The sequence below is a fragment of the Lygodium microphyllum genome, chromosome 8 (assembly GCF_053477565.2).
Source record: "Lygodium microphyllum isolate KBCC chromosome 8, Lygodium_microphyllum_v1.1.10, whole genome shotgun sequence".
Classification (NCBI taxonomy): domain Eukaryota; kingdom Viridiplantae; phylum Streptophyta; class Polypodiopsida; order Schizaeales; family Lygodiaceae; genus Lygodium; species Lygodium microphyllum.
In genome coordinates, this window is record NC_141142.1 from 15,935,379 (window position 1) to 15,962,424 (window position 27,046).

Consider the following 27,046-nt stretch of genomic DNA (forward strand, 5'->3'; position numbering starts at 1 on the left):
CAGTGATATGATATATATCTTTCCCTTTGTCAATCTAATTCCACAACCATTTTACCCCTTCTTTTCCAACATTCATCTTTCCCTCAAATTCCCATTTTTACATACTGCTCCTTTATTGAGGATAGAGTATTTTCCCCTTCTTCACCATGTCCTTCTCCATCCATTCATGTACCTTCCACCTTTCCTATTTATCAATTAACACCCTTCTTAACTGATTTCCTACAAATTTCTACCACTCCTTCTTTAAATCATTCTTCCTTTTATGATTTTGCCTACCCCTCACTTCATCCACTTTTCCTTATTCCACTTCCCTCTCCTAACACTTCTATATCTCAACCACCTCAGTTGGTTAGTGACTATGATGGGTTTGATCATCAGATTTCCAGAAGAAGGGGATGGAGCTCGAATGATTCCCTTACAGGACCTCAGATCAACTGGCCAGTAATTCCAAGAGAATGGACAGCTGCCAGTCAAGCATACCAGAACTATATTCATTTTGCTCAGCAGTATTCACAATCTGCAGATCCTTCAGTGAGATTAACTACTCACTTTGCTTGGTATTTGGCGTATATGCATAGGCACTCTCATAATGATTCCAAGCCTATTCCAAAGTTGTGCATGAATGTCAATGTGAGCATTGATTTTCAACAACTGGATATATTGTATTTTCATGCCCTTTGTTTGCCTAGCAGATACCTGGTCCTGTTGGAAAGGATGTGCTATCTTCAGTTTTTTCAAAATCCTCCCAAAACATTTGTAGATGAATCCTTGTCTATGGATCGTTTCTGAAATCATCAATCTTTCAAGAGGGATTATCTTCATTGATACCTTTCCAATGTATGGTGGATGATTTTTAATGAAAATCTCTCTTTTTGGAGAAGTATTCAAATGGTTGTGTTGTGTGTAGTGTTTGTGTTGTGGGTTAATTTATGTAAAAAGAACGTCGTGATTGCCTATTGGATTGGATTTCGTGCGAGCTACATTTTGGAGAATTGTGGTGATGGGGTCGTGGTTGGAGAAGTTGATGCTGATGAAGAAGAAGTAGAAAACTCTTATATCCTTTACAAGTTTGCTGTAATTTCTACTTTGATAAGAAGTGTTAATGTATAAAGGGTTTTCCTTTCATTGTATTTTTATATCAAATACAGGTAATAAGTTGGGGTTGTGGTTGGATGGATTGTTTTTGAAGATATATTGAAGATCAAAGTTGAGATTTTAAATGAACTTGTATTCCCTTTTTCCTGGGTCGCGAGGACGCTTCCTTATTAAGTGTGGGGATATGTTGAGTGTTGAAATGACTTGTTTTTTTGGCTGATTTTTTGTTGTTTTTGAGAGCTGAATGGTTGATTTTATGAGATGATTGATTGGTTTGGAAGTGGTTTGAGAGTGTTTTGGATGATATTGATTGTGTTTTGGAAGTTCATGATGTTCATTAGTAGAGATATGAGGTTTTGTGATGTTCTAATAGGTTCTGTATACCTTCTGTATAGCTTCTGTTTTGTTCTGTTTTGTTCTGATTGTCTTCTGTAAGGAGGGATGAATTGATGATTGATGAAGATTGAGATATTGTGAAAGCTTATTGAATGGTTTTTGAGAGTTTGGAATGGTTTGAGTATGACTTATGTGGTTTTGATGACCTTCTGCAACCTTCTGTAGAGCTTCTATCTCTGTTCTGTTCTGTACTGTAGCTGTTCTGGTCCTGTTCTGTAGACTGTTCTGTATGCTTCTGTATGTGTTCTGTTGGATGAGAGTGTAGCTTGGGAAATTTTTTTAGCCTTGGAAAGAGGTGAATACAAGTGCAAAAGAACTGAAATAAGTGAAAGAAATAGCTGCTGAAGACTCAAGTAAAGACTGAAGTGAAGTGACAGTAGTGAGCTATGAAAGGACACTGTAGTGGCTCTGGTGACTCTTCATATCAGACATACCTCTTAGGAGGGGTATCCACGACCTAAGAAGGATTATTGAGAGTGATTTTTGAGAGATTGTAGTGAGGATATGATGTATTATTGATAGAGAGAGAGAGAGAAAGAGTCAGAGATAGCCAAATCTACTAAAACAGAGTGATTGCATGTGAGAGATTGAGAGAGAAGACTATGAGGATATTGAAGATGAATACTATGTGATGTATTTCCATTCAAAGATGGTGTATTTCTTTGCTTTCTTTGTGATATTGATGTATTTTGTGAAGATATTGAAGAATATGGTTGATTCTATCAAATCCGTGGGAGATCTACATGATGCTGCATGAAGATTTGTTGTGCCTTGTGTTCTTTTCTTCATTATGATCATATAAAACCTAATAAAAAAGCTTGTTGATGTTACAAGATAGATTTTCTTGCAAGAGAATTCCCTTTCCCTTGGTGTTCCTCTTGGGGCTCCAACAACATGCATTGTTTGTATCATTATATTGTTGTGAAAAAATAATAAGTGAGGATGAGGTGTTGCTACAAGCTACCTTGAGATATCATTGTTTTTTCCCTCTCACAAGCATGCAATTTTTGAGTAAACATCTCCATATTACTTTGAAGAAAATTACTTATATGAGAGAGAGAGAGAGAGAGAGAGTAAAATATAAAAAATAAGCAAAGTGTTTATTAAGTTCCTATCTCATTAGACTTTTAGATCTATTAATGAAAATTATGGATCACTACACAATTTAAACATGAATAAACATCTCAGTATTGCATCAAAGTCACTATTAATACTTCTAACCATAGTGGTGCAAATCAAATCTACTTCAATGCATTTAGATGCACATGAGAGGATGCATTTGCAAATATAACACATGTTGATGCTTCAACTAATGCTTTATCACCCATATATGTGCAAATTATGATGAATGTTGTCATTGGTAGTAGTAATGTTTACAAAAGAAAGTCATTTGAAGACTACATGATGCTTTGGTCTTACATGGATTTTTTGTGAGGTTTATGTGGAGATAACCTAAAGCGAGTTTTCAATGTTTTACATGCTCTCTCATAAACATGCATTGTTTTGAAAAACAATAAGAGATGATAGTGTGCTATTTGTATATTGCAAGAATTAAATTCAAGGTTTGACATACAGTTAATGGGGAGAGAGAGAGAGAGAGAGAGAGAGAGAGAGAGAGAGAGAGAGAGAAAGAGCTACACTTTTATAAGCCATGAACCCAAAAATAACATTGACATTTCATTGTTATTTTTTCCTTCTAGCAAGCAAGCATTGTTTGTATTATTATATTTTCATGAAAAAATATTTACCATTAGTTAACAAGGGGTGGGGTGGGTGCCACATGGCATTCCCTTACATCCCCCCTTCACACAAATATGGGATGCCATGCATCGGCACCATGCGTGTCCGCTTGCAATTTGTGCGCCCATCTATTTGGAGTGTGACCACGTGACGGTCACCCCATAATGAATGGTTGTTTTCACTCCCATTCTGTCCTGTAAATAAGCAAAGCCTATGTCAAGTGATTGGAGAAAGGAGGCTACTATAAATCGAAGGGTCTTTGAGATTTCGATATCATGACTTGTTGTTTGTGCAAAGATGGTTAGGCTTGCCCTGCGGAGATGCAAAAATGTAACATCTTAATTTGTCAATAATAAAATACTAGCGTTCCACGCATGCTTCGAGGGCACTGAATGCTAGGCCGCTTTGCGGTAGCTTCGCTACCTCGAAGCGGCGAGCGAAGTAGCTATGCTATCGCATGGCAACTTCGCTCAACAATCCATTTCCCATCTTTCTCTTTCCTCTTTTTTCTCTCTCTCTCTCTCTCTCTCCCCTCCAAATTCCCTATGTCTCTCTCTCTCTCTCCTTTTTTTCTCTCCCCACTTTTCTTCTCTCTCTCCCCCTTTTATTCTCTCCCCTTTGTCCTCTCTTTTCCTTCTCTCACCCTCTCCTCGTTTTTCCTTTTTTTCCCTTCCTCTCTCTCTCTCTCTCTCCTCTCTTTTCCTTCTCTCTTTCTCCTCTATTTTATCTTTTCTCTCTCTATAATTCTCTCTACATGTTCTCTCTCTCTCTCTCTCTCTCTCCTCCTTTTTCTTCTTTCACTTTCTTCCCCCTCCCCCTCAGTCTCTTTTAAAGTATGTAAATTTTATTTTTTCCCTATATATAATTCTCTCTTTATGTTTATATTCTCTCTCTCTCTCTCTCTCTCTCTCTCTCTCTCCCCACCCCCTTTTCTTCTTCTCCCCTTTCTCTTAATTTTTCATTTTTTCTTCTCTCCCTCTCTTTTAAATTTTATATTTTTCTTCTCTCCTTCTCTCTCTTTTAAATTATATCTTCTCTCTCTCTCTTCCCCCCTCTCTCCTTCTTCTTTCTCCCTTCCTCTTTCTCAAAAAATATTTAAAATTTAAAAAGACTTTTCTCTTTTCTCTTTTTTCCCATCTCTTTTCCTCTTACTTCTTTTTATTCTTCTTCTCTCTCTTTCTTTCTCTCTCTCTCTTCCCCCTCTCCTCTCTTTTCCTTCTCTCTCCTCTTTTTTCCTTTTTTTTCTCTATTTAATTTTTTTATTTTCTCTTTCTTTTAAATTTTATATTTCCTCTCTCTATAATTCTCTCTCTGCTCCCTCTCTCTCTCTCCCTCCCTCTCCTCTTTTTTCTTTTTTGCTCTATATATATATATATATATATATATATATATATATATATCTCTCTCTCTCTCTCTCTCTCTCTTTATTTTAATTAAAAAGAAAGTTTTTTTTTCTTTTTTAAATTTTTCTTTTTCTCTTTCTTTTAAATTTTATCTTTTCTCTCTCTATGATTCTCTCTCTTTTTCTTATTTTCTTCTCTCTATCTCTCTCCCCTCCTCTCTCCTCTCTTTTCCTTTTTTCTTTTTCTCTCTCTCTCTCTCTTAAATTTTATATTTCATCTTTCTATAATTCTCTTTTTTTCTTTTAAATTTTATCTTTCCTCTCTCTATAATTCTCTCTTCTTATTCTCTCTCTCTCTCTCTCTCTCTCTCTCTCTCTCTCTCTCTCTCTCTCTCTCTCTCTCTCTCTCTCTCTATCTCTTTCCACCCTCTCTCCTCTCTTTTTCTTTTTCCTTTTCCTCTCTCTCTCTCTCTAATTTTTTATTTCCTCTCTATAATTTGCTTTCTCTCTATTCCGCTTCTCTCTCCCTCCCTCTTCTCTTCTTTCTCTTCTTTCTATTTTGCTTTCTCTCTCTCTCTCTCTCTCTTATTTTAATTAAACAAAAAGTTTACTTTTAAAAGTTTAATCTAAGATAGAGATTTTAATTAAACAAAAAGTTTACTTTTAAAAGTTTAATCTGAGAGAGAGAGAGAGAGAGAGAGAGAGAGAGAGAGAGAGAACCTAGGCCCTACACATGAGAGGGGGGGAAGGAATTTAATTAAAAAGGGGAGAGAGAAAAGATAGAAAGAGATTATAAGTGAGTGAGAGGGGAGGAGGTTTTAATTTAAAAAAGGGAGGGGGGGGGGGGGGGGGGGGGGGGGGGGGGGGGAAGCTTCAATGAAAAAAGGGAGAGGGAAGAGAAAATGAGATATTACACGTGAGAAAGAGGGGGGGGGGGGGGGGGAGGGTGAAGAAGAGGGAGGTTTGGAAAAGGGGGTAGGTTCGGAAAGCCCTCTGGAGGTTTGGGGCTTTCCAAACCTATAGCTAAAATAGTATAGTAGTAAGATAATTGTCAATATTGTAAATCGTATAATGCATATTATTAATGAATTATCAACATAATATAAACAATGTTATTATTAAACATTAACACACACACACACAATGCATAATATATAAATGCACATAATATATATTTAAAAAATAAGATTCTTAATTAATAATATATATTTGTAATACACCCACTCTCACTATATATGTGTGTATGTGTATATATATACATGTGTGTGTGTGTGTGTGTGTGTGTACAAATGTGGCAATAACCTTTAATAATCCCCCCTGTTCATTATTATGGTATGAATAATGAAGATTGAAGGAAGCTACACAAAGTAATCATTTTTGCTTCATGTCGTCTCCAATAACCAAGTGGTGCAAATGATTCTTATAATGCCTAGGAAAGAGTGTATGGCACTCTTAACTTGGGACTTCATGTCCCACTATAGTGGGGTGAGTCCTAAGGGATGAAAGTGCAAATAAATATTACATTGCTATATGCAATTGAGTGGATTCCCTAGAATTCTCTTGGGTGGTGGATATTGCAATGCGGAAAGGAAAGGGCGAACCTTTTTTGCTTATATCTATAGTAGCTCTATGTGCATGCTAGTACCCATACAAGTGTGGGTGTTCATTAGCCTAGGGCTTTGTGCTATGATTCGCTCCAAGACATGTGCAAATGTTGGTTTTAAGGGCACTTGCAATACAATGTTTAAACTCCCCCCCCCCCTTTCTAAACACCCTCTCTCCATTGACTATACCACAAACCCTAAACTCACTTTTTATAATGTATAGGCAACCTTAAATGTTCTCATGATAACTTGATGCATGATTGAGAGAATATGAGTTATCTACACATAAAATCAACAAAAGACAAATGATCAAAGCAACATTTAGTTTTCAAATATATTTATTTTGTGAGCATCTATTAGGATTGACAACATGTGTTTGCATTTGCAAACACAACTAAAATGACATGCATATTGGGAAAGCTCTAGCTCATCAAAATCTAGAAAATGGTATCAAGGGACATGCAATATAGGCAAGGGGATCTGGAGTTGGCTCCCTTTGACACCGTTGTATATATATTTGAGTATTTTTAAGTCAATAGTTATGTACCACTCAATCTTATAGTTCCCAAATCCTTCAAGAAATAGCTCTTCTCCTGCCTATTGTCTCTTAATAACATCAAGCTTTGGTGTTTGATGAAAAACCCAATACAATATATCAAAATCCTTTGTATCTACTTTGAATGCTCCTAGCCATTAAATGTTGTATTGAGATTGAACACTAAACGGCATTGAGTGATTGCAATGACATGATGAAAGTGCTCTATTCATCAAGGTAATAGAGATCCTCTCTAATTTTTTGCATTTCAAAATCTCACTTTCATCAAGTTTAACCACAAATCTAGCCACTCTCATTGTGTCTCTTCTAGTGACAAGTCATAGAATTTTATCATTAAACATTGTAGGGTGGGCAAGTTAGGGAAAATATTGTTGAATTAATTGAATGCAACTTCCTTTTTTCTACCTTGGAAGCTAGCCTTGGTATAGAAAGGCTCACCCAAAATCTCCATCACTTTGTTATTCACTCTTTGTTTGATAGTTCTAACCACACATATGGCCTTGGAAGTATGCAATTGCATCCTTGTCCTTGCTCCATATTTGATTGTAAAAGCTAAAAAAGTTACATATAAGCATCTCAAATGATACCAATACTATCTAGTGTCCTCTGCACTAACTCGATATCTAAAGAATGATCCTTTTTAAATGACTCCAAGCATTGTTTCTTTGTCTTTTTAAATTTCTTCTTCTCTAAAATATCTTTTGAAACTAATGAAGGAAAAATATGATAATAAAATTGAGACGCTTTTAAATAATCTCTTTCACTTGCATTTGATTGAAGAAGAGATCTTTTAAAAATTAAGATCACAAATCAATACAATTACTTATAAACAAAGCCATATTTAATATTTTTAAAGTTTAAAAAATATACATTTTTTATTAGATTCTCTTACTACAACCACCTCCTCCTCATTTTGAGGCTCTCAATATTTTTAAGAGCACTTTGTTGATTTCGAAGGCCTAAAATATTTTGCTTTTATTGACAAGATTTGATGCATTTCTCCAATGAGTGAATCCTCTCTTGACAACCCTCTAGTTTATGCAATAGCTCATTGTTATGTTTTGATAAAAGATGGTTCTCCAATCTGAGGATATCCTTTCCTGCAACCAAGTTAAGTATATAACCTAAAAACCCATTATAACAATCACCAATGAACCTCATAAAAAATGAAGAGCTATTATAGAAAGGCAGAGTCCTATTTTTGCTAGGATCTTCGGGATATAGCTTACTATCTAACCAAAGATCAAGATTCTTTTTTCTTTAAACTTGAGTATATGTTTCATAGACTTTATAATAGTAATGGGTTTTGTTCTCTTTCTTATTGGTTTATACTCTCTGTAATAGTACTGGGCTTTGTTCTCTTCTTTATTGGTCCATACTCACTATCAAACTCAACATGAAGATGATAGAGAGGTCCTTTACTAGAGCTACAGAGATGATTGGGTGACTGATCCATAGCTAAGGATGTTGTTAACCCTCAAACGAACAAGGTGGAAAAGCTAGAAGATCTAAAGCAAGAGACAAGGCCAAGGCAAAAATGAAATAGAATATGAAGGTGCACCAAGAAGAATCTAGAAATACAAGAAGTGCATAAAAGTCCTAAATCAAAGAAAAAGGCGCATGAGAAAAAGTGTAAGTCTATACTATTGTAAAAAAGCACAAGGCACACCATGATTTATTTTAAGAGTGTCGAGATCTCACCCGTGCAATTTGTAAATGTAGATGGGCAGTAGAAAGAAAGCTAGGAAGATAGGAGGACAATGGGAAAAAGGGCCTAGGCCACGGCCAGCCATGTAAAAAAGGGGATAAGGGGATGACCGCCCAAAAGGGATTTAGGGTTTTATATATAAATTTGAAAATTGAATGAAAAGCTCATTCTTGTGTGTGGCCAAAAGTAGCTCTCTTCTTCTTCTTCTTCTTCTTCTTCTTCTTGCTTCCTTGAGCTTGTGCTTGTGAGAGTGCGAGGGTGAGGGACTATGGTGGAGAAGCTCTCCTTCTTCTCCTCCCTTCTTCTCTTCTCTTGTCTTACTCACGGCAATGGAGCTTGGAGCGTGGAGCTTGAGGATCGAGCTTGCTTTGCACTTGATCGTGGAGCTACGAAGTGATTGGGAGAGGAGGCAACTCGATCGGGCATGGAGGTAAGCTCACTACACCCATAGATAGATAGCGCGTTAGCTATGTGAGAGGTAGCCATCAGTGCTCAGCTTGGAACGCTTGAAGCAATAAGCAGTCCGTGGGTCTTGGTGGTTGAGCGAGAGCTCCCACATTTTAGTTCCATTGCCAAAACCAACGAATTCAAGCCTTGAGCACTTGCATGCTTCGAATCGAGCATTGAAGTAGGGGTTTTCCCGAACCAGTGCTTGAGGTGTGGATAGATAGGAAGTGAGGGAGTTTGAAGAGGTATTCGATCTCCTTAGCAAGTAGATTTTTGGTTTTTGGACTTGGAAAAGCATGTTGGAGTAGTGTAGGTATTTCCCTTATGATTTTTTCTTGCATTTAGGAAGGATATGAGTGAAACATTAGAGCACGCAGTAGGGTTTTCTGTTGCTGTATAACATGCTAAAACATGGAAAAGAAAGGCAAAAAGAAAAAGGTTTAAATATTGGTGAGAGGAGCAAGATTAAGGTGAGTACAGGCATGGGCAGGGTGATAAGGGGCCAGGAGTGGCAAGGAAGACCACATTTTGCATTGTAGGGTTTCAAGAGAGATGGAGAGAGGGAGAGAAAGCTTCATTGTGTGGACTTGCTTCGATCTCGCCATTGAGGAGTTATTTGCCCACCACAAGTAATTCCACATCTTCCCTTGCACGAATAGCTTGGATCTGGAGGTGCTCTACCAACAGGAAGGCCTCGATCGCTCGACCGAAGAATTCTGTGGAGTTCGGTGAAAAACGCATCATGCTTGACTCGTTCGAGTGACGGCCCTTGGCCCTTGGACCACTCGGCCCTCAACCCGCTCGGCCCTCGGACCACTCGGCCCACTTAGCCCTCGGACTGGTCAAATTCACCCTTCGGACCGCTTGCATTCAACCCACCTGGCTCGGCCCTCAGCCCTCGGATAGGCTGAATCAGACATTCGGCCCCTACAATTCAGACATGCTGGGTCGAATTTGGATTTTTTCAAAATTCTAACCTATAGATTCTGAAACTGATTAGAGACCACATAGAGCCAAAAGCACATCATAGATCTATTACTAGACTAAAATCTAGAGCAAGTAGTTCAAAACTTGGCTATGAACGGTCCTTCAAATCATGCATGGCTCTGCCCCCTCCGCACCTCCCCCAAGTAGGTTGGAGAGAAAATGCGTGCCGTGACAAGTCCTCCAAATTAGATCCTATTGTAGTAATGACAAGTCCTCCAAATTAGATCCTCACTTGCAAAACAACAACCAAAAGCCCATACCCGAACAAAGACAAACAGAGACCCTAGAACCTCAATGGGCCAATCTAGCCAATAAGGCAAAAAGGCCACAGTGCAAAAACACGTATGTGTTGCATCCGGACTACATCTAGTCAAAGTGGAATGGAACAACATCAAGCTACAACTGTGAGGATGATAAACATGACAGTCTTAATGATAGATGTGCCTTGAATGACACTAGATAGACGACCCAAGAAATCAGTGGAGAATCCACATCTAGTCGTGTAATTGGGGACTCAAGGGCATGTATCAGAAGGCTTGAATTTACAAGCCAAGACCCAGAAGATGAAGACATAGTACCACCTGCTTATCATAGGGTCAAACTCACCGCAAAAAGGGACCACTGTGTCAATGCTCTCATCGATGAAGGAGCTGATTTTAATATCTTGACCTATGAAGCATGGATCCTACTAGGCCAACTAGAGCTTGCACCTGATACAACTCTTAATCATTATGGGGGACATCCACAAGCACTTATGGGGAAGTGCAAAATCCTTGTAACCATTGAAACTGAAAACTTGCATATCCTATTCCATGTCCCTCCAAATAGTGCTAATTGCAGAAAGGAAACCCTCCTAGGAGGACCCTTCAAAAGGGCAATGAAGTGCGAGGCCGATTACGTAGCACAAAGGATACACTTGACACTATCGGGTGTGAGGATAGTCACATCCTTTAGCAAGGGTGACCTCGGCAAGGAAGGTGTTGACATAACAGGCAAGCCTAGTAACGAGAGCAAGGACATTTGATTTTGAAACAAGAAGGTCAAGAGAAAATGCCAAGGACGGGCTTTGGACTTACAAATATCATAGAAGACCACAAAAGAAGCCCGAGCCTTATAGATGAAGGTATCGATGGAGAGCTAGCACAATGGGGCAATGGATATCCAAAGCGTTGCTACGTGTTCAAGGATATTACGCAGGCAACCAATGGATTTGGGTACCAAAACCCCCAGCTAAACCACCTTTGTCAGCTGAAGGCTAGATTGTATCAAAAGTAAAGAAGCGCAGGAGGAAATCTAAATGAAAAACCAAGTCTTGATTTAAAAACATTGGAGTGACCGAGCCCCTCACGATCAAAATCAAGAAACCAAACGGGACTATTCGAAGGGTAAATCCTCAGCCTAGAGTGCTTGACGAGCAGATATTGGATGTAATCATTGAGGGTAATGAGCCTTTGATTTCCCAAGAGAATAACAAGCATCATAGGCACAACATTGCTCATGGCAAGGTTAAATGCTCAACAAAGCAAATCGCAGAATCATCTAACAGCCACGAGCAAATCTTTCAGCCAGTGTCAAAGCCACTTAGGAGTCCCAAGTCTCCTGCACCCTCTTTCCCTAAACGGACATAGGAAGCACAACAGCAATCGTCAAGTGCAGCTACTCATCTAAGATTCCAAATGTCCAAGAGGTGGGACATGACACCACCTATAGCTCTCAGCCCAAGTATACGCATGTGCAATCTATTGTGACTAGATCAACTAAGGCTCAATCTGCACAAGTGAATGCTCAAAGGGCAACAAAAGACACAACCACTTTTGATCTACTTGAGGACCTGACACTACAATCTATTAACAATAGCTAGTCCACTGAACTAGCTGCTACTACTTCCAATCAGGAATCACAACAGTCACAGTCTTTGGCCGTGGCAATGCTCCTTGCGGAACGTGTCCCTAGCAATTCAACCATGGAAGAGGTGTCGCAACCAACATCCTTAACACCTCCAACACTACCGAAGCACCTAAAGCCTAGGATTAAGGAGAAATCTCTTGAAGGTTTGGCCAAGGAGATGGCGCATCTAACCAATGAACCAGAGAAGAAGTGCCTGATGAAGCTTGATCACAAGCTGACAGCCATCACATGTGCATACGTCCATGTGGACATGGAAAGGCCAACACTAGAGCACACGAAGCTCATAGCTGAACCCTTGACTTGGGATGAGCCACAATATGTTTGCTCCTGCTATGTAGTTATCGTCGAAGAAGTCATAAAGGATATCCCAAAGGCCACAACTAGAGAATTGCACTTGATACCCTCACCTTATACTTCTCAATGTGAGACAAACAAGGAAAAGATCGAAGTAATCAAACAAAAAGGGAAAGGACAAGGTGAGTTCATGCAAAAATGGTACTCCAATCAAAGTTTGGCAACCAAAATTGGCCACCGACTAATGACACTCGCTGAGCAAAGAAAAGCCCTTTAGACATCAAAACATGATCCCATGTACATTGCCCCAACCTCATTATTAGTGTTGGCAGTGGTCCAGCTTTCTGCTACTGTCCAAAAACATCCCTTGTACGATAAACTGCTTCTAGAAGAAAATCTACACATGCCTAGTAGGCTAGGAGTAGGGAGCATGGTTCTTGATGTTAGTACATATGTCTTTTGCCTCACTCAATACCCTACAATTCTAGATCTCTATGCTTCCCATCAATGCAACCCTGACTTCTTCAGTTGATTTTATCCGAGCTTACCTGACAAGAATCCTAGACTATCTCTTGGTTCTATATTAGAGTCACCCAAACCTCTTGAGCAAGAGAAAAACAACTCTAAACATAACACTTGCACTGATAAGAAATAATGGAGCCATGTTCCAATGGGTAGGGGCAAGAGTCTAGAGCGAATGGACAACCAAAAGCACCTGCCAATGCAATCACATGAGGAGTTAAAAGGAGGGGAATTAGCTGAAGAGCTAGGCTCTCCGAAAAGAGAGGCAGTTGTACCCTCACAATTTGGCGAGGCTATTCAGAATGGTGCAGCTATGTCCCATGAGGACATGCTAAAGAAAGAGAATGCTGAGGACCAGCCAAGCACATCAACAACTGACCTAGTTCAAGGTCCCGGGTCTTCAAGGGATACACCTCGATTGCCTAAGAAAAAGAAGATAAAAGAATGAAAACAACAATGGCAGTTGCAAGTGGTTGTAGACCCCGAGAAGATTGAGATCAAGAGTGTCAAAGTTCTGAGGAATAAAGCATTGAGCCCACCCATGAATGAATCCATTGCCATCTCTCCTAAGAGCAGTGAAACCTCAGACGCATCCATGCGCTCTGAAAAATCAAAGCAACCATTACCATCAACAGTTGCTTGCAACACTCAATCCACCGACAAAAACAGAACTCGCATTGACTAATCAAGAGTGGATACAACACTGTCACAACAGGGTGACAAGACTATACCGGTCACATCCAAGGAGAACCATCCAATAGTTGCTTGCAACACTCAATCCACCGACAACAAAACTCGCATTGACTAATCAAGAGTGGATACAACACTGTCACAACAGGGTGACAAGACTATACCGGTCACATCCAAGGATATAACACTGTCACAACAGGGTGACAAGACTATACCGGTCACATCCAAGGATACAACACTATCACAACAGGGTGACAAGACTATACCGGTCACATCCAAGGATACAACACTGTCACAACAGGGTGACAAGACTATACCGATCACATCCAAGGAGATCCATGACACAATGGTACCAAGGCCTCAGGAGAAACATGGAAACTCTAAGAGCATAAGCAATCCTAGCGTTGACCAATCTTGCTCATCTAGGCCTGAGCCCCTAGCTATGCTAAAGCCTAGGGAAACTCCTAGAACCTTGCATGAGATAGCAATCGAGCAAGGCCTCATTGAACATAGAAGTGTCGCAGAATGCTTAATTGAGTTGGATGCTAAACTCAAAGTATTCACACGTGTCTACATCCTTGCAAACATGGGTGCATTCCCTAGGGGGCAGCTAAAAGAATACTTGCAATTTCCCCTATCCTGGGGGAAGAGTAAGAACATCTTGAGGAGCACTATGACAGGCTCCTACATGAATGCATGCGACTCATCTCTGACGAGGAAGCCGATGAACTACGTTTAACTATGACATTCAATGATGTGCTCTGCCAACCAAATCTCTTAGAGATAGAGCAACTAAAGCGACAACTAGAGGGTTGAAGTTGATTTGAAAAATGTTGGTTTGAAAACCACGTTGCAATGGCCAAACTGGGAGCCCAAATTATGACAGTCTCAGAGGAGTGATTGGCCAAATGGCGGTCTCAAAGAGACCCAACCTATGTGGCACTGACTTCCTTTCAAGTAGTACTGTTGACTGCCATTTGGGGTATGGACTTAGCCGGAACTAGCCAAGAGGACTCTCTAGCTGATAAGGTTCTCAACGAGGAGGAGTTATATGTTGCCAGTAGACTCGGATAAGGTACCATGCTACTCGATGTTGCAAAATATCTATTGTTATTGAGTAAGCTGCCATGAGTACTGGATGTGTGTGCCACACTCCAGTACAATCCTGAGTTCTACAATTGGTTTTTATCCTCATGAAGTGACATGGATTTGTAAATATGTACATAAATAAAAATTGATTTTTGTGACCATGTATAGATAATATCAACACACACAAGCAATGATAATCAAGCATAGACAGAAAAGTTTGGGCTTGATAGGTTGAGCTCCTCAGGTCCTCCTCTCACCACACGTCTAGAAGTTGTGTGACAATTCCTGCCTCCAGGTGGAGGGCATGCAACCCTCACTGCCGCCATGGGAAGCCTTGACCAATACCTTTGAGGGTGTAGACAAGGCGCCGTCCCTTTCTACAAGCTTTCCCCTATTTTTTATCTATCCTTCCGGGGACCCCCACTCCACTCCATCACAACTAGTCCGCGCAACTAAGCATAAGCCAAGATCTACTAATGCTTGGAATACGCCCCGTAGTGTCCAGGCAGGATGAACATCATCACAGGGGCTGTCCCTCTACAACAAACACTACATGCCTCACCGTACCCCTTGTCATATGCTTGATAATCCATTGTTTAATCCCTTCCATGAGAATAATTCTATCATGTCTCAGGGCCTAACCCTTGGTTCACATTTTGCAGGTTCCCCTACAGTAGCCGTCATGGAGCACCCAGTGCAACTGGCTTGCAAGGAAGCTATCCACCGTCAGAGGGAGCATACGACACAAGCTCCTCCGCCAGAGCGCTATGTGCCTACTCTAAAGAGGTACGCGCTGAAAAGAGGCCCCAAGCGACACCGCCCAGGGCGTAGGCCGAAAGCTCCCCAAGCCAAGAGGACGAAGGCTCAAGGGAGCACCCGAGGTGTAGCGACATTGGCCGTGCAAGCCCTCACCAAACGCTCGGGCACCATGTGCTCGAAAGAGGAGAAGGCAACTAGAAACAAGAGGGAATTTGATGAATTATTTAAAAGCATTCTTGAAATAGCTACATCCAGGGATTACACCATTCGGGTCCCAGCCGATATCTTCCCTACTTGGCCTGATGGGAGCCCCTCACCAGCACAGCCCTAGTCACCCGACCACCGAAACTCACCTCGCCTCATATAAATAGAATAGCCCCTATGTTGTATAAGCTGATTAACGAATGCCATCTTGCCATAACTTTTTGTCCTTAAGTGGTTAAAGGGGCAAGTTCCCCAACTGTACAAACCTCCCTTACCTACTACTAATACATGTCACATCTTTAACAAGCGCCAATTATATGCATCACAGTCAGCACCTTAGGATTTTGATAAAGTAATATCCTTTTGTATTTCATATGTTCATTATAATCGATGCATGTGACTTGCATACACTCTCACGAAGTGTCAAGTGAATGCAGGACGATACAAGTCTTTGTATGAAAGTGTTCAATGCCCAAGTCACCACAAGACCACCAACCTCACAAAGAGCCATGACGAAGCCTCACCATCGAAAGCAAAAATCACCATTGCCAATTGCCCACATCACATGTCCCAAAGCATGATTAGTGGTGGCCACTCTCTCTTTCAAGGTCAAACTCTATACCTGGCACTCACAGCAGCTATTACCTCAATTGTACCAACATCGGACGTTACAAAGAAGTATGCAAATCTCCAGTGTATCTCCTCATCTCAACAACTATTTTTCTAGCAATGAGGCTAGGGCACAATCATCGCTGTAATATCCATTTCTTGAGCCTTCGAATCTCGACATTTCCCAACCCATTGAAAGGCTGATAGCCTCAACATATTGCAATGGTTGTACTCAAGCAATCTTTAAAAAAAGAAAAAAGAGGAGAAGAAAAAAGAAAAGAAAAGAAGCACCCACGATCACAGCACAACACCTAGGGGTTCTCAAATTAGGTACGTCTAGTCACCTTGGTCGGCTGGCTTTGTCCCTCGTCCCCTAGCCCTTTAACATCACCCACAATTGTTCAAGGCATATCAAGGGCAGGACATACCTAGGGATCTTGTCTCGCCTATGGTTAGACCTATCACCCTAACCCATTTGCATGATTTCCTTTTGCACTGTGCCTTAATACCATTGCAATCGATCGTGGTAAGCACCGCACGAATGGCCATGAAAGGTATACCATACTCGTTGAGCAAGGCCAATAGCTACAAGCTACTGAAAGTGCGGTGTCCTTGTGTTCAATTATGCTACATCATGTTGTCACAACGTAAAGGTTGTCTCATACACCTTCCTATGTACTTCTTCTCAACATGGACAACTTTGCTTCATCCACATGTTGTTATGAGCAACCAGACCCATGGTCTTCTAACTACGTAATATCTAAGTATGCACAAGCACTCACATAATATCTGCACCCAAATATATACACAGCATGGGTCCTCAAGTGCCGAACAATACTCTCAACTTACTTAGAGTTCGAATTGTCTCCCAAACTAATCAAACTACGTCTTGTGCACAATAAGAAGACTAGCACTACCCCCAAAGGAGAGACCACATATGCGAGGTTTTCAATAGCAAGTACTAAAGACTCCATCAAGTGCATCGTCAGCTCTTCATCATCACTCAATTCTTACTTCTTGATCATTCTTATCATGCAAGCCTACCAAACAATTGGCCTGTGTAGAATCCCCACAAACCACCACCTGTGCCAACCCCCAACGCAATTCCCAACAACAAACAACCCTACCCCCAACCCTACCACCAGCCACCCATGCCAACAATGTGGCCCCAATGACCTTCATCTGCCCACCACTAGAAATCCTCCAAGGTAACCACTGACGTCCTTGCCCCCCACATCTTCGGTGCATGCTAAAGCTTGCTGCCTATGACGGTGAGTGCCATGGGACTAGCACTCATCTAGGAGGGGGATAATGTTAACCCTCAAATGAACAAGGTGGAAAAGGTAGAAAATCTAAAGCAAAAGACAAGGCCAAGGCAAAAGTGAAACAGAAGACGAAGGTGTGCTAAGAAGAATCTGGAAACACAAGAAGTGCAGAAAATTCCTAAATCAAGGAAAAAGGCGCATGAGAAAAAGTGCGAGTCTATACTGTTGTAAAAAAGTGCAAGGCACACCATGAATTATTTTAAGAGTGCTGGGCTCTCAGTCGTGCAATTAGTAAATGTAGACGGGCAATGGAAAGGAAGCTAGGAAGATAGGAGGACAATGGGAAAAAGGACCTAGGCCACGGCAGCCATGTAAAAAAGGGGATAAGGGGATGACCGCCCAAAAGGGATTTAGGGTTTTGTATATAAATTTGAAAAGTAAATGAGAAGCTCATTCTTGTGTGTGGCCAAAAGTAGCTCTCTTCTTCTTCTCCTTCTTCTTGTTCTTGCTTGCTTGAGCTTGTGCTTGTGAGAATGTGAGGGAGTAAGTGTGTGAGGGTGAGGGACCGTGGTGGAGAAGCTCTCCTTCTCCTCCCTTCTTCTCTTCTCTTCTCTTCTCTTCTCTTCTCTTCTCTTCTCTTCTCTTCTCTTCTCTTCTCTTCTCTTCTCTTGCTAGCGGCAGTGGAGCTTAAAGCGTGGAGCTTAAGGATCGAGCTTGCTTGAAGCTTGGATCGTGGAGCTTGAGGATCGAGCTTGCTTGAAGCTTAGATCGTGGTGCTACCGAAGTGCTTGGGAGAGGAGGCAACTTGATCGGGCATGGAGGTAAGCTCACTACACCCGTAGATAGATAGGGTATCGGCTATTTGAGAGGTAGCCATTAGTACTCAACTTGGAACGCTTGAAGCAATAAGCAGTTCATGGGTCTTGGCAGTTGAGCGAGAGCTCTCACAGATGTGATTAGAAGATTGGATTAAAAAGCTATGTGAATTAGAAACAAGAAGGAAAACGAAGAAGAAACTAGTAAGGAGGGGAAAGAAAAAAGAGAGTGAGAATGGAGGGAAGTAATCAAACATTAAACAAAATTCAAATTGAATATTAGTTTTCACTTTAATGAGGATGAGTAATATCTTCATTGTGATAACCTTTGTCACCTTTATAGTGGCCTAGATTTCTAGGTTTGATGTGACCACGAGAATATTACAACAATGAATTATTACCTATTTTTGATATATTTATTGACCAAAGTATACAAGTTTAAAAAAATATAAAAACGATTCTATTTTTAAAAATATTTTCTCTCTCTAGGATCACTTATAGGACATTTTGCGAGACCTCAAAACTCCTCTACTGGAGATAAGGACATCTTCAATTGAATTTATAAGGTAAGGAGTAATGAAAATAGTTTATATCTTTGAGAAGAATTTCTCCATAAGCATACTCATAGTACAAATCCACATCCTAGTACATCTTGTGAATGAAATGGAGATTGTAAGACTGGTCCATACCTAATGGATGTTCTTTTAGGAGCACTTTATGACAACCCTAAAAGGCTTTGTGTGACAATGGGCTTGTCTAGAGGGTAGCATGGCTGAAGGTTGGCTATTGTTAAAGGCATTGATACAATTTTTGAGTGGTTAGATATAAACAATAGGATGCTATGGATGTTAAAGGATGATGATAAGCTAACTGGAGATGTGGTACTTGGAAATGGGATAGAGAAGCAAATGGATGGAACCATGGAGGAGAAGGTGAATCATTTTTGTATGTTATGTTATACCATGCATCCATGGAGCAAGTAAAGCCCAAAGGCAAAACAGAGACAGTCACAGAGATAATAACAGATATAGAGCCAGAGCCAGAAGCAGAGTCAGAAGCTGTGACAGAAGCAGAAGCAGATGCAGAGGCAGAAGATATGTTCTTCTCCTACAGAGCCTCTACTGAAGCAGAGACAGAGCCTCCAGAGGAAGAGGATGAAAATGATGAGGAAGAAAATGAAGTAAGTTATGAAAGTGCAGATGAAGAATTTCCTCTGATAGTAGAGCTGATGATCTTGTTGATGTCCCTACAAAGACCTTAGAGGCCAAAGATCTCAGGGTGCTGTATGGAATGACTATGGTTCCATTTGGGTTGATCAATGGACCACAAAGTATGCAGAATCTATATAAGCAATGGATTAAAAACATAAAAATTAAGTTCACCAATGGCTCCTGTCGCCCTAACTGTTCAGTCTAGAGAAAAGATGATGATGATGCCCCTTGCCAACAGAAGCCAAAACCCTTAGAGCCACTGCCTCTAGAAGGTTCGTGCTATGTGACATTCTTGGACGTATCTTCGGAAGATGAATACCTAAGTCTAGAGGAAATCACCACTCAAACAGAAGCAGACAAAGCTCTGATACCCTTCCAGCAACCTAAACAGACAAATGAGTCATCTGTTCAGAAGGAGGACACTGGTTCTAGTGGAACATCAGACGAGGATACGACTCTCTTGAAAGAATCGTATCAAACCTCTATCCAGAAGCAATCCGTGGGACATTTATCCGCGAAGTGGAAGGTGAAAGACAAGTGACGTTCATGGATACTGATGGTACTGAGCGTCACTTGAAAGTGGGCCTCAATCTTCCAGAAGGAGAACTAGTAGTCCTGCGAGACTTACTAAAGGAGAACTTAAATGCGTTTGCTTGGTCATACAAAGATCTAAAGGGGATTGATCCCACAGTATGTCAACATCACATTGACCTAGAGCCTGATGCCAAACCTGTAAGGCAAAGACAAAGGCATATGAATCCTAATTATTCTGCTCTAGTGAAGCCTGAATTATTGAAACTTCTTGAAGTAGAGTTCATTTATCCCTAACAGTGAATGGGTTTCATCCATTGTGGTAGTACCCAATAAGAACCGATATCAAATAATTTGTTGCACTTATTGCAATAATGTGTGATATCTATAGTTTTTCACATTGTTCATATAGTTAATATTAGGACAACAATATTACCTCATTGTTACTCAATCCACTGTGCACATATACATTTATATACGTGCGTATCTACACTCCACCCTTCCCTAGATATTTTGCACATCTTGTATTACTGCAATTGAGCGAATGCCTATACACAATCTCCTTCACTTGCACAATCCTCTCTCTTTCTCCTCTTTCCTCTCATCCTCATTTCATTTCACTTGTAAACAAACACAATTAGATAATTCTAAAAGTACATATTCATCATGCAAATCAAATATCAATCGAGTTCAATTATTGCTGGAGGGTGGAATCGGTGTTCCCTAACAAAGTCTAGGACTGAACCATGGAAGCACGCTAGCTCAATCACGTAAGAAAGCATGTGCTCCATGAGGGCTATGTCCATGGGATTTCCCTCAAATGGAGATGGGCATATAAAGGCATTGGGTAGATTCCTTTGCATCTTCTCCATGCTATCATCACAAATAGTATTGTTGTTGGGCTGAAGTACACGGCCAATCAATGCCATCAAAACATTTTAGGAAATGAGCTTTGTGTAACTCCTTCCAGAAGAAGTAGTTGTGGGAGTTGCTCTGCACTTGCCTTGTCCATATTGAAATACAAAGGTTGATGCTTGCTTTGACGGCTTCACATTCACTTCTAACCAATTGGAGTAGCTCACTTAAGTTATCTTCCTTCATGGAGCTCCAAATGGAAATGTCAAATAATGTAGATATTTCCTGCAAAAACCTTGCAAGCCCTAACTACAAAATCACCCAATACATGTCTACTTCTAGGGGCTTCACCCATAATGATCCCTTTTTCTTTGGCCGCCTATGTAGAAGCATCCCATTCATATCAAGAACAATTAATTTTTGGGTTGTGGAAGGTAGCTGTAAATATGTATGTGGAAGGTTGAGCACTCATGTATTGGTATAATGAAAAAGAGTACTACATTATAGTCAAATATTATACAAGTATATATTAACATATTAGCTTTGCACTTAGATATCTTCCATCTTGGGCAAAGTGATATAGACTTGCAATTTGTCTATTGGAATTTAATGCCATTGATGCAAGGTCACCACACCCCGCATCACAATCTAAATTGTGTCCCCTTTTTTTGTATACATTTGCAAGAACAAGCTCCAAAAAGCCCTACCACATTGCATATCACCTACAGTATATGGTATTCATATAAGGGATTAGGAATCTACTAAATGTCTACAAAACATCTCTACAATAGTTTAACAACATTGGATCTCATATTGTAGAGGTGAGTGCAAGCTCAACCTCCAAGACCCATGGACCGCTTATTGTTCAAGCGTTTCAAGCAAGAACTAATAGCTACCTCTCACATAGCCAATGCACTATCCCTCTCTACAAGTGTAGTGAGCTTACCTTGATGCCCAATTGAGTTGCTTCCTCTCTCACATAGCTGATGCACTATCCCTCTCTACGAGTGTAGTGAGATTACAATGATGCCCAATTGAGTTGCTTCCTCACTCAAGCACTTCGATAGCTTCACGATTCTTGATGCAAGCTCAAGCATCCTCAAACCTCCACCTCCAAGCTCCATCCTCCATAGCCATGCGTGAGACAAGAGAATACAATGGAAGAGAAGAGAAGAAGAAGAGAGGAGATGGTGGAGAGCTTCACCTCCTTGATCCCTCACCCTCACATACTCACTCCGTCACACTCTCACACTCCCTCCTTCAAGCACACGCAAAAAAGCAAGGAGAAGAGAAGGAGAGAAGAAGAAGAGTCCACTTTGTCACACACCAAAAGAATGAGCTTTCATTCATCTTTTGAACTTTATATACAAAGCCCTAAATCCCATTTGGGTGGTCATCCCCTTATCACTAAAATGCAAAATGAAGTCTCCCTTGCCACTCCTGGCCTTTTATTTCCATGCCCAGGCCTGCATTCACCTTAATCTTGCTCCTCTTTCCAGCATTCAACCTAAATTTTCATTTTTTTGCCCTTATTTTCCCTATTTCAGACATTGTTATATAGTTGCAAAAACCCTATTGTGTGCTCACACTATTTTGCTCCTATCCTACCTAAATGTAAACAAAAATCATGAAGAAAACACCTACACTAGTCCAACCTTCTTTCCCAAATCCAAAAAACCAAAAATCCACTTGCTAAGGAGATCGAATACCTCTTCAAACTCCCTTGCTTCCTACCTATCTACCTCAAGCACTAGTTCGGGGAAAAGCCTACTTCAATGCTCGATTTAAAGTGCGCAAGCGCTCAAGGCTTGAATCCGTTGGTCCCGATAATAGAACCAAAATGTAGAGGTGAGTGCAAGCTCAACCGCCAAGACCCACGGACCACTTATCGTTCAAGCATTTCAAGCAAGCACTAATGGCTATCTCTCACGTAGCAAATGCGCTACCCCTCTCTACGAGTGTAGTGAGCTTACCTTGATGCCCCATTGAGTTGCTTCCTCTCTTAAGCACTCTGATAGCTCCACAATTCTTGATGCAAGTTCAAGCATCCTCAAACGTCCACCTCCAAGCTCCATCCTCCATAGCCGTGCGTGAGACAAGAGAAGAGAAGGGAAGAGGAGAGAAGAAGAAGACAAGAGATGGTGAAGAGCTTCACCTCCTTGATCCCTCACCCTCACACACTCACACTCTCATACTCCCTCCTTCAAGCACACACAAGTAAGCAAAGAGAAGAGAAAGAGAGAAGAAGAAGAGTCCACTTTGCCACATACCAAAAGAATGAGCTTTCATTCATCTTTTGAACTTTATATGCAAATCCCTAAATCCCATTTGGTGGTCATCCCCTTATCCCTTTTTTTACATGGCCGACCGTGGCCTAGGCCCTTTTTCCCATTGTCTATCTTCCTAGCTTCCTTCCTACTGCCATCTACTTTTGCAATTTGCACGGGTGAGAGTCCGGTACTCTTAAAATAAACCATGGTGCACCTTGCGCTCTTTTCCAAAAGAATTGACTTGCGCTTTTTCTTCTGCGCCTTCCTCCTTGATTTGGGACTTTTTAGCACTTCTTGTGTTTCCATATTTTTCTTCTTGCGCCTTCGTCTTTCGTTTCACTTTTGCCTTGGCCTTGTCCTCTGCTTTAGATTTTCTCGATTTTCCACCTTGTTTGTCTGAGGGTTAACATTACCCTCCTCCTAAAGGAGTGCCAATCCCATGGCACTTGTGGGTGGTGAGGGGGAGGTTGGTGCTAGGTGGCTAGGGGCGCCTTGAGGTTGTGGACATACCGTGTTGAGGGTATGTTGGAGGGATTTCTGGAACTGGAAGGTTCTTGACGTTGGAATAAGCCCTAGTATTGGAGGTATTTATGGAACTGAAAGGCCCTGGCATTGGATATGATCCCTGGTGTTGGAGGGATGTTGAGGGGTGGGTCCATCTTTGAAATTCAAAATGGTGTTAGATGGATCCGTGCTTGGAGGATGGCATGTGGACAAAAATCCTTGTTTGAAATTTAAGATGGTGTTAGATGGATCTGTCATTTAACTCTCAGTGGCTGAGTTTGCCTCTGCATTGTTCCAAATGAGCTTCTTCATTCACTTTCTGATTAGGGCTGTCGCATCTGCCCCTTGCTTGGGTGCACTTTGCCAGATGGCATAGGGCATGGGATGGGGAGTGTATTCCATGGATGATGGGGTCTCTGAAGCTGGTGGTAGGGCCTTTTCTTGTACTTGGAAAGAAAAGAAGATGCACTACATGGAGTGTGTTTGCATGACCATGGAGTGCGTGGTGTCAATGCTTGTGGAAATGGGAGATGGGTCTACCTTGGGCAATCCCTTGGTGGTGTCCCACACTTGAGGACCCAATTGGTGTAAATGGAGGGTGCGGTGTGTGTAGCTTAGGGTGACAGGTCTCGAATGGTACCTCCTTAGGTGTATCTTTCCCTTGTTGTGCCCTAAGCATGTGTTATGGGGGGTGGGGCTAGGTATGAAAATGCTAGAGGCGTGCAAAGTGCTTTTTTTTTTGGATACCCTGGGATGCTCTCAGACTCTACCTTGATCTTCCTCAGACAAGTCTCGAGGCGTTCTTAGGGATTTAGTCAAGAAGGCGTGGCTCTGTAAGTATTCCTTGATGTTAGCCCTTGCATTGAGAGGTGTGGTTGACAAAAAAGGGTGGTTGCACCTCGTAAAGTGGCTATCATTCATGTCTTCAAGGATCCTTATGCAAAACGAGGGAAGCAAGGCTATCCTCATCATGAGCCTAGCCATAACACAACTATCTATTCCTAGGTTAATGTCAAAAAAGAGTGGGGGGAGGTGGGCTTCCTCAGCTATTGGCTTTTATTTAAGTAGAAAACTAATGATCCAAAGGTAATTACAATTGGTTATGAGGGCTGGGTCTGGGCAGGAAGAGAAATCCTCGAGGAAGCAATTAATAGAAGGGCGCAAGTCCCCTACTCTAAACGTCATACATTCCTTGGGAGTTGTTGCATTGACATTGTAGATCTTCAAAAAGTCATACCTGCCATGCACCCCCTTATCGTAATCCACTCCATATCTGCAAGGGTAGGGCATGTAGGCGGGATCATTCTGTTCTTCTTGTAGCGTGCCGCAAAAGGCCATCCATGAATCAAAATTGGTATCCCAAATCCTCTTGATACCAAGTGTAATGTGTCCACCTGTTCCCTTTCAAGACACGTCTTAGCAGTCCATCGGAAAGAGAGTCTAGAAAGCTCCGCCCAGCACTTCCATGGAATGTTACGGGGTTTGTGATCTAGGACTTTCCACATCTGCCACGTAGTGGAAGTATTTCGGCCGTTTCCACTTAGGACCAACCTGAATCAAGGTTTCTCCTAATGGTCATTTCCTAAATGGCAACTAGCGTCGAACCCCAAGCGAACTACTTTATGCAGAAACACCAGGGACGAAGCGGATTCATGATGCACTTGGTTCAAGGAGAATGGGAAACGAGAGGGATGCAAGGCTCGACCTCTCTGCCCATAAGGCATAGTCCCATTATGTTCCCCTAAAACAGCATAAATCGGGATTTCTAAACTCTAGGTCAGCGCGCTTGCTATTCATTTCCTTTGAGAAGAGCTCCTTACTGTCCATTACGATTGAGAAAAGTTCCCGGCCAACCGGGACCACCCATCCGTAGGACGGACCCATGGCCACATCCACCACACTTTCCTCAAGGTTGCTTTAGTTGTCTAATTACCTACCACATTTAGTTGGACATGCATCAAGCAGCTTTCTTAATTAGCATTCCTTCATGTAATCTTAGCACTTGACATAGAAAAACAGTATCAAACAAGTTCCTTTTCAATAGATTATCATATTTATCTTTGGAATACATTCATAAGTTCAGCAGGCTAATCCATAATCCGCCCAAAGGCTATCCAGCAATCCACATGGATTACTAATCCAAGATTCCGCCCGTAGACTAGTATGTGGGCCTCGAGATCCAATCCCGAGTCACGTCGGCCTCTTGTGCAGGGCCCGGAAGGCGAGGGATTTACGGCCAGACACCCTGGTATCCAAGCGTCCTCCTGCTCCAAGTAGTGCCCAACAGAGAGACCTCACACGATGGGTTCGGTCCACATTCCCAGCACGGCTAACAACCCCTTTGGTTAGGGTCAGGCAGACAGTCGAGGGTAACTGAGGCTGCCTCTCCCTTCAGGCCTTCAACCTGAAGCATTAGATATCTTTTCATCCTTTAGTTCCTTAAGCAAACAAAGCAAACAGTGCTCCCTAAACTGTTACAAGCACAATCATTTCCAATGGTCGTTATTTGGCCAACTGCTAAGGAGTGAATCCTTCTCTCCGAATGCATCCAGCATTCGATCCGGGATCAATTGCGACTTGGCAAGATCCCCAAGGGTTTATTTGTTAGCCCTTTTGTCCGTGGGTTAGGGCCATACCCTATTAACCCAACTTAACCAATACCTTTAGGTTTTATATATTAACAATAAATCCTGGTGACCATGTCGCTCAAAATTGTTGATTGATCCTTTGCTTCCAAGCAAATACCTAATTTCCTTATCTTGGTAATTTTTCCCCAAGAAAGGTGCTGTAGCAGAACGGCTACTCATCCTCTTGCAAGTTAAACTTGCACAAGAATCTGCTAATCTCATTCCAAGGAATTGGCAACTCTCTTGTAAACAAACCACAAGATCATGCGACGTTGCAACTTGTTGCACAAGTGTCGCATCTATTCCATGGGATCATTTCACCCATCGAATGGCATCTTCTGGTCATAGAATCATGATTGGCTAAGAAGCAGGGTTTAGGGTGTCTTCTTACCCAACCCATTCCTAATTGCACTAGGCGACAATGTTAGATCCTAGGAATTCCAACTCAATCCAAGTTTAATCATTTGAATGAGTGATCCTTAGGGTAGAAACCCTAGATCGTTTCTTGCAAGCACGTCCAATTGTCCCTACATTCTATGAATGTGGGTAGGACCTTTGGGTATGAGGGTTTCGACTTAGCAACAAGTGTGAAACTAGGTCAAGTCCTCAACGTGCTAAACCCTAGTTAGCACTTGGAGTATTTATTATATCCATTTAACCATCCTATGCGAATCCTTTGCGGTTTAGGTGTTTTAGGTAATCCAGTTTACTTGTCTTACGACAAGGATGAACCATTCCTAAAGATGTTGTCTTGATCTAAAAGGGAAAAACTAGTTGCATTACGACACAATTCTCGTAAGCACATGATTCATTGCCTCTACGTACGATTAGATTCACAAACCCTAACTTTTCTTGTTAAGACCAAAGCACATGTTAAATTTCGGCATAACTTCCATTGATCCTACTAGGACATGCATTCACAATTCATGCCACTAAGCTTTTAAGATTTTATGCTTAAATGAACCATGCAACCTTTCCCTAACTACATCTTGATGAATGAAATTATTCGTACGATGAA